Source organism: Mytilus trossulus, chromosome 12 (genome assembly GCF_036588685.1).
Source record: "Mytilus trossulus isolate FHL-02 chromosome 12, PNRI_Mtr1.1.1.hap1, whole genome shotgun sequence".
Lineage (NCBI taxonomy): Eukaryota > Metazoa > Mollusca > Bivalvia > Mytilida > Mytilidae > Mytilus > Mytilus trossulus.
Genome location: NC_086384.1, coordinates 52,154,725 through 52,170,368, shown reverse-complemented (window position 1 = coordinate 52,170,368; position 15,644 = coordinate 52,154,725). Strand labels below are relative to the sequence as shown.

Sequence of the window (15,644 nt, the reverse complement as noted above, 5' to 3'; positions counted from 1 at the left end):
ATGCCAGCCAATCATTTTTCATGATTCATTTAAATTTTCCAATCAGATTGTTAATTACTGTCTTTGTTTTATCACAAGCGCTCTTGATCACTTTTGAATTTGCACAAAGCGTGTGCAGGCTGCTTTTCATATTCCAGATACAATTCTATTTTATTTAGCACTGGAATTATTATTTTAACTTTTAATAGCTGAACGTTTTTTAAACATGTTTGTTTAAAATATGACGTCTGAACGTGCATACGTTCGTGCGGAACATCAAATTAGAAACATTCTAAATATTCCGGAATGGTATATTTTCTCCAATGCGGAAATTCGGTATGTGGCCAGAGAACTTAAGAATTGTGAGGGAAATTTAACTAGGTTTTATTGGACATTAAGAATGAATTGTGCAGCGCAATGCAACGGATGTCTATTCTGTGGAGAAATTCTTAACTTGTGTAATATTCACAACAGATATTCCAGACAGGCGTAAACGTTTTATTTAGCCATTGGATTTACATAATTTTTGAACACTTGCATCGTTATAAAGTTAAACAATGATTGAATCGGAAAACGAGGAGATCGGAAACCCGATGATCGAAATATCTGACATTGACCGGGTCAAAAAGTGGGCGGCCAGCAAAAAAGTGAATGAACATTCGGCAGCGGAGTTAATCAGGCTAGGATATGACTCCATTGAAGCCCTTTCTTGCCCCCTGCCTGAGGATTTGACAAAGTCAAAGATTCCAATCGGACAACAACGACTTCTGCTGCGTGCAGTAAGATCTACGTTTCCAGCGGAGATCGGGAGCGAATCCAACATGGCGGCGAATGAACAACTTCCGGCAACTTCATCTGCAGCCCAACTCAACGCATGCGCAAAAGAGACGATAGATGGCGGTGCAGTTCAAACCGGAAGTGGCGATTTATACGTACAAGCTATAACGAAACAGCTTCAACAGCAACAATCGTTACCGTTGGGCGATGGTCTAAGCAAACACCAAGGACAATCAACAGTGCATCCTGAAGGTACTCAAGATTTTAACTGTGTTTCTAACATTATTTCGTGGAAAGACCCACAAATATTTTTTAAATCTTCTAAAGGAATTAATGATGTAACTATTAATTTTTATGACATTACTGATTTTGTAAATGTACATATGTCAGGTACTTCAGAGGAAAAACTTATTTCAGATGCTTCAGGGGGTCAGCTTATTTTCAAATCTGGTCCAGTTAAGCCGAAACTTGAGTCCCTGAGTTTGTGTCAATGGTCTAGTGCAAATTTATCGATTATGTACAAACTGTTGTCCTCTGGGGATTTGCCACAGACTCAGTTACTTGATAACCTATCATATACTGCAAGGATTTACAATCTTGTTGCTTCTTGTGGCATGATTTCTGTGTTTTTTTATGACCGAGAATATAGGCAGCTGCAGAAACAGCACAAGTTTCGTTGGGGTACAGATGTTCCACATTAACATTGCATATATTTACGTCCAAAGGGTTTTGTAAAGCTTCAGACAGGAGGCTCCAAATATCAGTCCAATGGCCCAAGACCTGGGGTTAAACATGATATTTCATATGCTTCCCATACATCAGGTGGGCGGGAAATATGCAAAAGGTTTAACAGCAGGAAGGGATGTTTTATGACAAATTGTAGGTTTGAGCATGCTTGCACTGTACCAGGCTGTGCTAATAAACATCCTGCTCATTCTCACTCTAACGCATTGCATGGTAATCCAAAAAACGGGGTATAATGGTAAAGCCTACACGTGACCTGATCCTGTCTGCCTGGTCTAACGAATTACAGAATAATTTTGATAAAGAATTTCTTCTTCACGGTATTGAGTTTGGCTTTGACAATATTGATGCTTCTGATATCTCTTTAAATATTCAAGCAAAAAATCACCCCTCTGCTAGTCCGTCTGGCCACCTTTACAGTAAAGCACATGCACAAGTTTTGATTGAAATTGAAAATGGTAATTATATTTTTGCAGATGAAAAACCCAAAAGTATTAGTCCCATGGGTGTTATACCTAAGCCGGGGGGCGGTATACGGATCATATATGATTGTAGTAGACCTGTAGGTTCTGCCGTCAATGATTTTGCAGGTGACCCATCGAAACAAATTTTTCAAACTTTAGATGATGCAACAAAACTTGTAACAGCCAACTGCTACATGGCAAAAGTGGATTTGAAATCGGCTTATATGTCCGTTTAAATAAGTAAAACAAGCCAGCAGGTGACAGGTTTTAGATGGACTTTCCCTGATGGTAGAGAATTTACCTATTTTGATCGCAAACTCCCTTTTGGTTCAAAATTAGCACCTGGTATTTTTCATCGTTTGTCCCAGGCCGTAAGAAGGATTATGTCACGTAAGGGCTTTACCATTGTAGCTTACTTAGATGATTTTTTCATATGCGAGCAGAATAAATCTAGATGCAAAGAAGCCTTGAATGTGCTTATTACTTTGCTGCGTTATTTAGGTTTTGCGATAAATTGGTCTAAAGTGGTTGATCCATGTCAGCAAATCACTTTTCTTGGCGTAGAAATTGATTCTACTACTATGGAAGTCAGACTTCCAAGCGATACATTGGCGGTGTTAAAAGCAGAGCTGCTTGCATTTACAAAGCGTTCCCATGCTTCAAAAAAGCAACTACAATCCCTAGCGGGGAAATTAAACTGGGCGTCTGCGGTAATTCGTAGCGGAAGAGTTTTTCTTCGACGAATTATCAACTGCATTATGCGTATTAAGCAGGATTGGCATAAAGCGCGTCTTAAGGGCGATATTGCGCAAGATATTCTCTGGTGGAATAACTTTATTTCATCCTTCAATGGGAAATCACTGATTTTAGATCAATATCCGGTCACATCAGTAGCTACAGATGCATGCCGTTCTGAAGCTGGTGGGTTTTTTGATAATGATTGGTTTTATGTAAATTGGAAATGTAATTTTCCTCTTGCAGAAAATTTGCACATTAATGAGCTTGAAGCGCTTTCAGTTGTTTTTGCAGCCAGGCGTTGGGCAAAGGCATGGCAAAATAAGCGTGTATTAATTTTTTGTGACAATGTGACAACGGTTAGTTGTTTAAACAAGTGTTCTTCAAGGAATGCTACCTTGATGTCTTATTTAAGAGAGCTGTTTTGGTTGTCAGCTTCTAACAACTTTCACATAAAAGCTGTGCACATTGCAGGTAAATCGAATGTCATGGCTGACATGATTTCGCGTTTGCATGATACTTCTATGAGTATAAAGTTCATGCGCTTTTATTTACCTAAACCTCTGTTTGTTCACCACTTGGAATCCCACATGTCTAGTCACACTCTCCTTTTTCTTTTGAATAGGCTCACAGGGCTCCAAAGAGATGACGGCATTGGATGATATTGTTCTGGACTTCAGATGCCATGCCTATGCAGAATCAATCAAAAAGACTTACATGACTTATTTAAAGTCCTTTGTGGCATTTTGTAATTTAATTGGTATTTTAGTGGTTCCCTTAAGTCAAGAGAATTTAGCAAGATATATTGCCCACCTGTCTCGTCGACTGAAGTATAATTCCTTGTGCAATTATTTATCCATAATTAGAATTTTGCATCTTGAGGCAGGGTATAGCTCCCCGATTGACACTCATTTAGTTTCAAATGTTTTGAAAGGTGCACGTAGAGTGTTGAGGGATGTCAACACAGCCAAGTTGCCAATTACCCCCAAGATTTTGTTTAAAATTTTTGCCATTATATCCTTTAACGACACAAAAGATGTAGCTTTTTGGGCAGCTTGCCTTGTGGCTCTCTTTTCTTTTTTCAGGAAGTCTAATTTGTTGACACCATCTGTAAATGATTTTGACCCTTGTCGTCATTTAAGTAGACTTAATGTATTTTTTCGTGAAGATGGTGTCCTATTGCGCATTTCCAAATCAAAGAAAGTACAGTTTGCAGAACGTTGTTTAGATATTCCACTTCCTGCTATAAAAAGCTCTCCTTTATGCCCCTCACAGGCTTTATTATTAAATTTTAAAAGGGTACCAGCTGTCCAAACTCCTTCCCCGGCCTTCTTATATCAAAATGGGGAGGACACTATCCCCTTAACCTATGCAGTATTTTTGGCTAGGCTTAAAACTGTCCTATCTATCATTGGTTTTGATGCTTCACTTTATTCTGGGCATAGTTTCCGAAGAGGAGGGGCAATATTTGCCTTTCAGTGTGGTGTTCCAGGGGAACATATCAGTCTCAAGGAGACTGGAAAAGTGACGCATATAAGGTTTTGGGATACAATACTTCATATTTTGTGAAGAATCACACTGAATCTTCCAGAAAATATACTGAAGATGATATTATTAAAATGCTGGACTTTTTGATCGACAATATATTTGTTGAGTTTGGAGGATTTATATTTCAACAAACAGTCGGTATTCCAATGGGTACTAATTGTGCACCCCTGCTGGCTGATTTGTTTTTGTATTCGTATGAAGCAGAACTTATTCAGAACCTTCTAAAAGACAAAAAGAAAAAGCACCTTGCGAAATTCTTTAATTTTACTTTTCGATATATTGATGATGTTTTATCGTTGAACAACCCATACTTCAGCCAATACTTACATCTCATATATCCCAGTGAACTTGAAATTAAGGATACTACTGATACTAGAAGGACTGCTTCATACCTTGATCTTTTCCTCAATATTGACGTAGATGGACGACTTCAATTATATGGTCATTTTATAAATTTTCTGTTTACAAAACTTTGAATTTTTCGAAAAACTAAGGATTTTCTTACCCCAGGAGTAGATTACCTTAGCCGTATTTGGCACAACTTTTTGGAATTTCGGGCCCTCAATGCTCTTCAACTTTGTATTTGTTTGGCTATTTAACTATTTTGATCGGAGCGTCACTGATGAGTCTTATGAAGACGAAACGCGCGTCTGGCGTATAAAATTATAATCCTGGTACTTTTGATAACTATTCACACAAAAATCTATGATAAACGGGACGATTTCAACTTCCCAATTATCAATTTCCCATTTCTCAGCAGTAACATACCCTCTGCCCCTTCGTATGGTGTTTACATATCACAATTGATACGTTATTCACGTGCTTGTTCACACTATACGGACTTCATATACAGGAGTGTGCTCCTTACGCAGAAACTGCTCCAACAAAGTTATGAGGAGGACAGATTAAAATTGACACTCCGTAAATTTTATGGACACCATCACGAATTGGTTGATCCATATGATGTCTCTTTAACCAAACTAGCTAAGGACATTTTTACCACATGGTAAATTGTGGTTTGTCATTATGTCGTCTAATCTTTTAATTACCAAACGTGACTTATTCCCGATTGTGACCGTTTTGCTGAATGTGAATTCGCATTACTATAAGACGTGTTTCTGTACTTGTTTATCCCAAATTCATGTATTTAGTTTACATGTTTAATGTTATATTTGTAATTCTCATCAGATTTTGTCAAATGTGTTGACGTCTTCTTATTATATATTTAGGTATGACGTATAGAAAAATTAACTACCTCCTCTTTATTAATTATATTAAATTTTGTACGATTATTTACGTTTGAAGTTGGATTCATAACAAACTGGACATATATATATTACAGTTAATTGCTATTAATAAGTATTGCAATATGCATTTTGTTTAAATGAATTATCAGTATTTAGTTCTAAATCAATCCTAATTCTATCTCATTTTTGAATGATAGTTTTTGATATGTGACGTCATGCTGTTTCTAAATTTCATAAATTCAAATGTGGCATAACGTTTCTGCCTTTTCGCCATCGTATGTGACGTCACAATTTTTTTAATTACGTTGACGCCGGGACTGATTCGGATGTGTGTCTATTTTGTGATATACTTGGGTTTAGTTTTCTGTAATTAGTTAATATTTCAGTTTCATTATGTATATCTCTTTCATATTCATTTGTTAAAATTTACTGTTTGCAATAGCATTAAGTATTCTATATAATAAGGATGTTCTTATGCCGTGCATAAAAACAATGCCGTATTTGTCAAAACCTTTTCAACTTTTGATCTTCAGTGCTGTACAACTTTGTACCTTTTTCACGTTCGATCTTTTATATCTAGGCGTTATGTATTCAGGTTTAGTTTTCTGTAATTAGTTAATACTTTAGTTTCTTTGTGTATATCTCTTTCATATTCATTTGATAAAATTTACTGTTTGCAATAGCATGAATTGTTCTATATAATAACAATGTTCTTATCCCGGGCATAAAAACAATGCCGTATTTTGCGAAACCTTTTCAACTTTTGATCTTCAGTGCTGTATAACTTTGTACTTTTTTCACTTTCGATCTTTTATATCTGGGCGTCACTGGTGAGTCTTGTGTGGGCAAGGCGCGTTTTTGGCGTATTGAATTTTAAACCTGATGCTTTTTGTTATCTATTAATCATGTTTTTCTGTGTCTATTATGTTCTCCTATTTATTTGTATTGTAGTCCTGTAATATTATGTTGTCATTTCAATGTTATATTTAACTTTGCCATTAAAGTGCGAGGTTTGGCATGCCTTAAAACCAGGTTCAACCCACCACTTTTATTCCCCTTTAAAAGTGTCCTGTACCAAGTCAGGAAGATGGTCATTGTTATAATATTGTTCGTTTCTCTTTGTGTTGCATTTTAACGTTGAGGCGTTTGTGTTTTCTCTTATTTTTGAGATATTGAGATAAGACGTGGCACGGTACTTGTCTATCCCAAATTCATGTATTTGGTTTTCATGTTACATTTGTTTTTCTCGTGGTGTTTTGTCTGATGATTGGTCTGTTTCTGTGTGTGTTGCGTTTCGGTGTTGTGTCGTTGTTCTCCTCTTATATCTAATGCGTTTCGCTCGGTTTTGGTTTGTTACCCCGATTTTGTTTTTTGTCCATAGATTTATGAGTTTTGAACAGCGGTATACTACTGTTGCCTTTATTTATAAGGGCTATTTAGACCCCTCTCCTTCATATAGATTGCATGTTATGAAAATTTTTGCTTATGCACTAAAACTTTCTACTTAACCTATCTCTACATTATACCTGGTTTGGGCAAGTGTTTGGAGTACCACAGACTTATCAGTGAATTGATATTTGCAAAACAATTGACTTTTTATGATTCTTTCATTGTTCATTGTCATGTTTATTATATAATGAAAGAAATTAATAAAACTGTGGTTAGTTTGCCCAAACCAGTATTTTGTCTCATTTCAACTTACCGGTATATGTTTTATAATTATCTGGTCCAGCCTGTGCATAACGGTTAAAGTACGAGATTCTGTTCGGCTTCAGTAAACATGAGCTCTTCAGGGTCTGGTCTTACATCCAATTGTGTTATGGGCATGGACCAGAATACAGCCTTTGTCTGCTGGATGCATATTACATACACACATTCTTTACATGTAATTTCTCAGATACCCATGAGGAGGTGGGTGGGGCCAGAACAAGTGTATCTGGATTAATGTGCTTATTTTTATTAAATAAAGTATTAATACAGAGGGAACTTGAACATAGCATTTGCTTACTTAATTAATTACCGTATCCAGGAAGTTCCTTTTATCCAATCATGATTGGAAATCATAATTTCTGCAGCCCTAATCTTTCACTAATTGGTATGGTTGGTATCTAGGATGCCAGCCAATCAGTTTTCATGATTTATTTAAATTATCCAATCATATTGTTAATTACTGTCTTTGTTTTATCACAAGCGCTCTTGATCACTTTTGAATTTGCACAAATCGTGTGCAGGCTGCTTTTCATATTCCAGTTACAATTCTATTTTATTCCCACCCACCACATCCCTTGCAATACTTGTATTTATGTTGATTTTGTTGACTATTTGTTTCATTGTATGTGTCACCTATTTGTAGATCTTGTTTGTTTGATGATATTGTATTTTAGAGAAATCTTCTTTTTTTTTTTTATGTGTATCAGTTGTGTAGTTTCCATTTTCATGATGATAACCACAGTTTCAGCTTCTGGTGTGGAGTACCACAGACTTATCAGTGAATTGATATTTGCAAAACAATTGACTTTTTTATGATTCTTTCATTGTTCATTGTCATGTTTATTATATAATGAAAGAAATTAATAAAACTGTGGTTAGTTTGCCCAAACCAGTAGTTTGTCTCATTTCAACTTACCGGTATATGTTTTATAATTATCTGGTCCAGCCTGTGCATAACGGTTAAAGTACGAGATTCTGTTCGGCTTCAGTAAACATGAGCTCTTCAGGGTCTGGTCTTACATCCAATTGTGTTATGGGCATGGACCAGAATACAGCCTTTGTCTGCTGGATGCATATTACATACACACATACTTTACATGTAATTTCTCAGATACCCATGAGGAGGTGGGTGGGGCCAGAACAAGTGTATCTGGATTAATAACCATAAATTACTTTAAACTTTTACTAAATTATTTCATAGATACAAAAAGATATTGTCCAATGATAATAACCATTTATCTTTAAATTTAAGTTTATTACTGCTTTTTTCTAATAAAACATTATACATTTTTTCGAGCGTTTTTTTATATAAATAAAATATTTTCATAAAAGAATTGGTACTTGTTTTTGTTTATGACTTTATTGATTAATTTACCACATTATAAGTCAAAAAGTTTGACTTGATTTTATAACTGTTTTGAATTGTTGTAAAGTCATCAGTTTTCCCTAATCTTTTAATAGATCACCTTATCTGACCAGTCTTTATAGAAAATTGACGTTGTTCCTATTTGATTTTTTTCTTATTCCCGAGCGAATCTGATTTAAACTAGTTTTAATTTTTTTGTATAAAATTATTTGTAAATTTGTACAAGCTTTAAAGAGCTCTCCCCAAAAAGGATTTTTATATATTTTTGTCGAGCCTAAATAAACAAGGTTTTTTATACTAATAATATCAATATTTCAAACAGCTTAGTTAGTTTTGAGTTGTTGTTTTTTTAACAACGTCTAATCAATGATAGTTTTAATCCTTTTATATATTTGTCGATAGTTTTTTATCATTTGCAGCCTGTTGTTCCGTTGTTTTTTTTCTAATATTTGATGTGTTTCCGTTTAGTCTGGATTTGTTTAGTCTTAATCGATTTATGACTTCCGAACAGCAGTATACTACTGTTGTCTTTAATGTGTACCTTTGTTTGTCTGTTGATCTTTTTCTTTTAGCCTAAGCGTTATCGTTTAAGTTTTTAGTTTCGGCTGGTATCTTTTGCCTTTCTCTTATTTAAAAAAGATTTAACTTTTGTGAAGAAATTACTCTTATGTTGCAAACGTCCTTCAACGTGTTTTATATGGAACAATTACAGGCATTATATGTCCTTTATCTTAGATTTTATCCATACACTTTTTTCACAATTATAAGTTAAAACATGTTCAACAAGGATAACTAGCCCTTTACCGTTCATTTGATACCTAAATTACCAAAATATTCTACTTAATTTGATGTTCACACCTATGCGTAGGAACCATTTGTTTTAAATATGAACCACATTCAAGTATGTTCTTTGTTAACCGGTAATATTCGGTGGTGTTAATTCTAACAAAGTCTATTCCGTTGCAAAGAATCCCTCTGAAACCGGTGTAAAGGAGGTGACATTTTTTGATTGCTACATTAAAAAAGGCCAATGTAGTTTGAGATATTAAAGCGCTGTTTCTTTGCTTTTTTTTTGTTTGGTTTTTAACTAGTATGCATGTACTTTTTGTGTCATGGATAGATAATCCAAAAACATGTCCCATTAACGGTTTCTCAACCTTGAATTATTATCAAGTTTTAATATCTGTTTTATTTATAAATTTCCGTTAATTAAAGTTGTGTTTTAGGTTTTTTACTACTTGATAAAACATTAAAGTCATAAGAAACCTCAAATCAAAAAAAATAATGCATATGATTTTAATAACTCAATGGATAGTTTTCATTATAAAACTTATGTACATATACTTTTTTCTGAAGAAAATTCTTTAATTTATTCATAATTAGAAGAAGTTAACTTTATTTGAATAGCTTCCTTCCAGCAAGCAATTCCCCCGACATATTTTCCGTATGCAAGGTGACCTCAGTGTGACCCATCTCGTAAAAATCCGGTGACCACAATACGCATTGATGTCCTTAAAATAAACTATTATCTGAATTTACATGTTAAACACGTGCTCAATGTCCATGCTTTTTGTTTATTTTTCGTCAATTGTTGACAAACAGGTCACAATCGTTAAACGTCGGCTTCAAAACACGAACTTTAATTACCTGTCATATTTTCACAACAACACTGACCGATTGAAAAAAAAATTGACAATTATACGAAATTTACACGAAAAAAAATGATAAATTCGAGCACAGAAGACTGAATTTATGATGTTTGTATGCATTGGTTCAAGAATTGGAAGAACATTATTTTTCGCCGGTCACTCGTTTCTTATGACTTTAAACAAGAAGTCGTTGATCATAACTACATAATTATTTTTGTTTTTGAAAAATCTTTACATTGGTTTTTAGACTAAGTCAAATTTTTTTTTCGCTTATTCATGTGCTTTCTATTCAAGTGTTCTCCTAATTAGAAGTAATTCATTCAGTTGCATTTCAGAAAATTAACATAAATAGTTTCTGTTTCACTTTAAATTCATAACATTTACCACAGTTGAAACAAATTTTGATACCATTTACAGTAACTTGGTCTCAACATTTTTGTGTTTCTATTAGAACTATGCTTTATTAAGTTGTAAAGATAAAAGATATTAAAAAAGATCGATCTTCAATATTTTTAAATCGATAGAGGCATATAAAACACACGAGTACTTACAAACGTCGTCACATAGAAATTCAAAATATTGAAGACAGACTGTTTTTCCTTTGTTTCACTTCTATTTTTCAGGTAAGATTAAAATTTATTCCAGACAGGGTTTTACCAGTCAAAGTAATAAATCTTTAAAAGATTGAAATGAATGATAAATTGAGGAGAGATCGAGATGAAATCATTGGTTATCAAAGGTTCTGCAATTTAAATATTATTTAATTTAAATGACAGTGATTTTCTTTTCTTATAACTCTGTGTTTACAGATACAGATAATTTTATTAACCAATCAAGGTGCTCAAAATAGAGCAGATTACTTACAATGTAGTTATTCTTATAACAAACTAAACAATAAGCTTAAACGACAATTGGAGTAATTATTATATTGTTTGTAAAAAAGAGAGAGAGATTAAAATGTCAACATTATCGTATATATTTTTTTATGTTGAGGAAATCCAGCGACATTCGGACATGGAGAAAAACTCCGTTATTCTAACATTTTATATATATGGGTTTGATTAAGTAATTTATCCCGACTTTCTGTTAGTTCAGATCTCATAATAAGTATAAATTTTGACAGGAATATCAATAATGTGGTATTTTTTATAAATTTCTCGTTTACAAAACTTTGAATTTTTCAAAAAAAAATAAGGATTTTCTTGTCCCAGGCATGTATTACCTAAGCCGTATTTGACAAAACTTTTTTTAAATTTTGGATCCTCAATGCTCTTCAACTTTGTACTTGTTTGGCTTTATATCAATTTTGATATGAGCGTTACTGATGAGTCTTATGTAGACGAAACGCGCGTCTGGCGTACTAAATTATAATCCTTGTACTTTTGATAACTATTTACACCACTGGGTCGATGCCACTGCTGATGGACGTTTCGTCCCCGAGGGTATCACCAGCCGAGTAGTCAGCACTTCGAAGTTGACATCAATAATGTGGTCATTTTTATAAATTTCCTGTTTACCAAATTTAGAATTTTTTGAAAAACTGAGAATTTTCTTATCCCATAGATTACCTTAGCCTTATTTGGCACAACTTTTTGGAATTTTGGATCCTCAATGAATATTACTTATGTGGTAATTTTTATAAATTTCCTGTTTACAAAAAATAAGGATTTTCTTGTCCCAAGAATAGATCACCTTAGCCGTATTTGGCACAACGTTTTGGAATATTGGATCCTTAATGCTCTTCAACTTTGTACTTGTTTGGCTTTATAACTATTTTGATATGAGCGTCACTGATGAGTCTTATGAAGACCAAGCGCGCGTCTGGAGTACTAATTTATAATCCTGTTTCTTTTGACATAACTTTCTTCATTAGTCAATTAACTTAAGTATGTATTTTTTAAAGATATCTTGAAATATATATATTTTCAATCAATTCATAAGAAATCGATTGGTATACAATAATACAAAACTAATATTTTTAACAAAGAATTACCTGATGGGATCACGCAGTTTACATAAAATCGAATCTTAGAAAATGTGTCATATTTGCCACCGAGAATTTGTATCAAACGACAAAAGAACAAAAGTCAAAGACTTGTTTATGTCACCATGTATGTTGTCTCATTTTGAATGTCTATAAACGTATTCTATTTACATTGGTAAATAAGTTAGTCACGGATTTCGTTTACACAAATTACTTAAAACTTTTACTAAATTCTTACATAAATAAAGAAGATTTGGTTTTGAAATTTAATTGTACCCAAAGAAAATGTATTTAAAACGGGAAAGACCGTCTCAACTTAAAACTAAGATGTTGTTTACCGAAGCCGGAATATGTTTTTTTGGGGGTCAAAAAGATTTAAGCAACAGAATTGCCCTAAAACGTCCAGATATCAAAATTGGACTCTTTGGCAGTTTTTACTGTTTTGCACTTAATGTAAGAATTTTTAAGCCATAATGATTAATGTATGACATTATTTAAAACTATAAATAGCATTTGCCAAGAAGAATTAAGAACAAGATCTTTACATTTTATAGCTTCCGAATTTAAAAGGCCCAAGAAAGGGGATCATTTTTCATTCTTAAGTGTATCCAATACAATCCTTTAAATTGAATAACTCCAGTTATCTATATATTATACGTATTGTGATTATTTTAAGTTCAGCCAACTTAGTTAGTTAATTTTTTTCTCACCTTTAATTCAAATTGATAATTTTGCATGCAAAAAATTATTTATCAGTTAATTTTAAAAAATGGTATTCTTTTGTAGTTCAAAATGCACTGGTGGGACCCTGTTACGATTTATAATGCAAGTAATATTAACGTACTTGCCAGAGTAACATCTGATAGTATTACAGAGCAAAGAGGAAACATAGCACATGGAAAATTGACGTCAGAAAGTTACTTGCAAACAACCAGATCTGGTTATTCAGTTGTTCAAAGGTTCTCGCGGGTTGATTTTTATCCTGAAAAATCTAAGGAAACAGCATATGTGTCCATAAAACCTCATGATGATGGTAAAGGCAAGTATATGCACTTGTGTGAAGATCATCCAGTCAAAAGGGATGGACATGGTGTGATAATAACTGACAAATTCTATATAAGAAACGCCAATACGGATTGGGTCGATACTGAAGGGAAATCCTACAAACCACCCCCAAATCCAAGTAGAACAGGACCAGAACCGACAGGATTAACTAGTTTGCGAACGCAAAAAAGCAACCTTGAGAACACCAGAAGTAATATTGTAGAAGACGGCAATATAAATAGGGGAAATGAAGTCGAATATAATTTATACGTATGACGTTGTTACACTTGACTTATAACATAAATACAAATCCAGGGGTACTGCAAGATTTTTCGGATTGTATTAAACAAGAAAGCTTATTTCTGTATGCTACATTTACAAATTAAAAATGTTTGGTTCAAGTTATTGATTTATAATTGAGTGTCGAAGGACTCTAACAAAGAGACCAATTATTGATAATTTGATGTTAAACGTCCATATGCATTTTTTTTAGCGATGGCTTCAGCTTTATGTGTAATCGATTCATAAGTTTAAATATTATTTTGATATAATCCGTCCCTCTTGCATATGCACACAGAACATCAAATACAACTTCCATTTCAATAGTTTGGATGAACACGAATGCGGCCACTTTCGTTTTTCACAAAAAAAACATCTGAAAAGTGACACCGTCTTAAATTTAACTTAAATGCTGGAATTGTGAAGGTTTCAGTTATTAAGCATGACTTATTGGTGCTAGTACCCAACATACGTGCATTGTATTGTAAAAAACAGCCCATATTTATTCATTTAACCATTCTACTATCCAATAAATAACTAAAAGTCTACATTTGAACAATTTTGTAAAACTGCTATATTTTGGGGCCGAAAAGGGGTCTTACTGGACCTACTCCTTTGGAGAATGTAAATTGTGGGTACTAAGTAAATTCAAATCATATTCTGATATTGTATCACTTTATATGTTGTTATATAGCTTATTGTTAATATGTGGCGATATAGAAAGTAATCCTGGTCCAGGAGGCACACCAGACCAATTTTCCACGGTAATATTAGAAGTATGGAACGCCGTAGCTGCCTTATGTGTACTTGTTTTTAGATACGCTTATACTTTTCAATATATGCACATAGTTTTTCTATATATGCACATACTTTTTCTCTATATGCACATAGTTTACTTTATATGCACATAGTTTACTTTATATGCACATAGTTTTTCTATATATGCACATAGTTTTACTATATATGCACATACTTTTTCTCTATACGCACATACTTGTTCTCTATATGCACATAGTTTACTTTATATGCACATAGTTTTTCTCTATATGCACATCTGTTACTTATTCGTTTTGAATGCGCGGAGTATACGTTGCACTTCGAATTAAATCGTTTTTCAATTGTGTTCATGTCTCTGGTGGTAACAATGTGTTCTTACAGATGAAATTACCCTATAAGCGCGATTGCAACCGTTCCAGTGCTCGGTTAATACCCTGTTACCTATTCACTTATAATACGTTTGTTGTACGTAGAACCTTTTAGAAAAGGATTTTCAATTAAGTTCATATCTCTGGTGGTAATAATGTTTTCTAAGAGATGAAATGACCCTATTAGCGCGCATGCAACAGTTCCAGCGCTCTGTTAATACCCTGTTACCTATTCACTTTTAATACGTTTGTTGTACGTTGCACATTTTAGAAAAAGGATTTTTAATTGTGTTAATGTCTCTGTTGGTAACAATGTGTTCTTAAAGATGAAATGACCCTATTATTGCGCACGCACCCGTTCCAGACCTCGGTTAATACCTGTTACTTATTCACTTATAATACGTTTGTTGTACGTTGCACCTTTTAAAATAGGTTTTTGAATTGTGTCCGTGTCTCTTGTGGTAACAATGTGTTCTTAGAGATGAAATTACCCTATTAGCACGCATGTACCCGTTCCATCGCTCGGTAAATAACCTGTTACCTGTTATATAAAATTAAAGTATTTACATGTTTCTGCTTTTGCACATATTTTCCTTGGAGAACCCTGACAAATATGGTTGAAAATCAAATATGATGAATAAAAGATAAAAATTTGCTCTTCTTAATGAACATTTATCATTGTCATAGAAAATTGTAGATTAAAGGCAATGTCCTTATTTTTTGGTGGCAGCTTTGTGACAAATACAGCTTTCTCTTAAATGTTAAATTTACTATTCTAATAAATTCAAACTTTGAATGTTTACACTGCCATTACACATGGAATATTTAAACAAAATCATCCAAAACGTACAAACAAAAATAAGTCTGAACATACTACACTACACATAAAAAGTATTACAAACGTATTATAAGCGAATAAGTAACGAATAGGTAACAGGGTATTAACCGAGCGCTGGAACGGGTACATACGCAG

The 15,644-nt window shown here is 33.7% G+C and overlaps 1 pseudogene; it reads left to right on the top strand.

The window, feature by feature from the left end:
- Nucleotides 1–3,344: 3,344 nt before the first annotated feature.
- LOC134692567 (uncharacterized) lies at nt 3,345–13,523 on the top strand (annotated as a pseudogene).
- Nucleotides 13,524–15,644: the final 2,121 nt, after the last annotated feature.